Source organism: Grammomys surdaster, unplaced genomic scaffold, assembly GCF_004785775.1.
Source record: "Grammomys surdaster isolate TR1022 unplaced genomic scaffold, NIH_TR_1.0 264, whole genome shotgun sequence".
Taxonomy (NCBI): Eukaryota; Metazoa; Chordata; class Mammalia; order Rodentia; family Muridae; genus Grammomys; species Grammomys surdaster.
Genome location: NW_021604705.1, coordinates 3,588,794 through 3,590,588, shown reverse-complemented (window position 1 = coordinate 3,590,588; position 1,795 = coordinate 3,588,794). Strand labels below are relative to the sequence as shown.

General features: G+C 37.3%; 1 non-coding gene across 1 annotated transcript; it reads right to left on the bottom strand.

Annotated features, from left to right (window-relative positions):
- Window positions 1-914: 914 nt before the first annotated feature.
- Window positions 915-988, bottom strand: Trnai-aau. Its single transcript has one exon. It is a non-coding gene; the product is annotated as a tRNA-Ile (tRNA).
- Between the last annotated feature and the right edge of the window lie 807 nt (window positions 989-1,795).

Below are 1,795 nucleotides of genomic sequence, written 5' to 3'. Positions count from 1 at the left end.
CATGCAGGCAGGTCACCATTTGTAGATCAAAAGGTTTGCAGCTGGATTAGAGTTTATCCTTCTCTTCTGGTAGAGGACAGAAACAATTCTAGAACTGTGAACCTTTCTGATATCTACTTCCAATTCTTTCTACAATCTCCTAAGGATTTTATTTATGCAATTCTTTCATTTCTTTTGTTAGAATTATCTCAACATATTTTTTTTTGTTTTGTTTTAAGGGGGATGCTACTTTAAAATGTATTGTTTTCCTGATATCTTTCTCATTTTATTTGTCATTTGTATACAGGAAGTCTACTGAATTTTGTGCATTAGTTTTGTATCCTGTTATTTTAATGAAAGTGTTTATCAGCTGTACACGTTTCTTGATGAAATTTTTTAAAGGTCATATACGTATACAATTATATCATCTGCAAATAAAGATTCAGGTGTGGCTATGGACATTACTAGGAGACACAACCTCAGAGCTAAGTCCCTCAGCCTCTTGCTCCTATGATCTTTCTATCACTTCGTCCACAATATTTTCTGAACCCTGAGTGTATGAGGTATCACTGTTAGATTTGGGCTTCAAATTCTGTGTTGTGATTGGTTGCAGTTTTTTATAGTGATATGCCTTTTTCAAAGAGAAGTTTCCTGATGAGTGGTGAGGACTACATTTATCTGTGGATTTAAGAACAAATGTTTAGATTGTAGTGTTGCATATTCTCTTCCAATATTCATGGCATCACTGACTGAGTAGTTAGCATGGCTTCTCTCTACTTGAGTAGCTCTTAAATCCAACTAGAGAGTTGTTGATTACAGTCATGGTATGCATGAAACTACTGTATTTTGAGATTTGTTATGCTAATCTGATAAAAATTAGCATTCTGCTTATATGAAAAACTCAGTATTAAAAAGTGAAAAAGAGGCTTCCCAGTGGCCCGTACAGGGATCGAACCCGCAACCTTGGCGTTATTAGCACCACGCTCTAACCAACTGAGCTAACCAAGGCTGGACGCCCCAGGGCGTGGGAATTTTGAGGGTGGGGAAGTGGGAGTGGGGGGGGTAGGTGGGGGTTACATCCACGGAGAAGAAGGAGGAGGGGTAAGGGGATGGGGGGTTCCCGGGTGGGTGGGGGATGGGGTAAGGGGATAACATATGAAATGTAAATAAAATATCCAATAAAAAAAAATGTTGTCAACAAAAAAAAGTGAAAAAGAAAGAAAGAAAAAGTAAGAAAAAAAGGACCAAATGACTCATTGAACAACAAAAGCAATAATGGTAACACTCTAGAAATATCTTTGAAAAGTGTTCAGTATCCTTATCCATGGGTAAAATCATCTATGAGATTTCATCTTACCCCTGTCAGAATGGCCAAGATCAACAAAACAATGGACAACAAATGCTGGAGGGAATACAGGGAAAAGGAACCCTCTTTCACTGTTTATGGAATTGTGAAATGTACAGTCACTATGGAAATAAATGTGGAGAAATCTCAAAAATGTGAAAGTAAATTCACTATATGACGTAGCTATCTAGTCTTTTAAGAGATCAAAAGACAAACTATTAGTGTCTGGAGCTTTGAATTAACAGTGTTTCCGCTAACATAACTAGGACTACTGCTGTTTTAGTATACAGACTTTTACATTCAAACAACAATCAGTAAGATGTTTGCACACACCCTGACCATTTCTCACCATAAAGCAGCATACTTTTATTTTATATATGTGAGTACACTGTCACTGTCTTCAGAAACACCAGAAAAGAGTCATGGATCCCATTATAGATGGTTATGAGCCACTGTGTGGTTGCTGGGAAT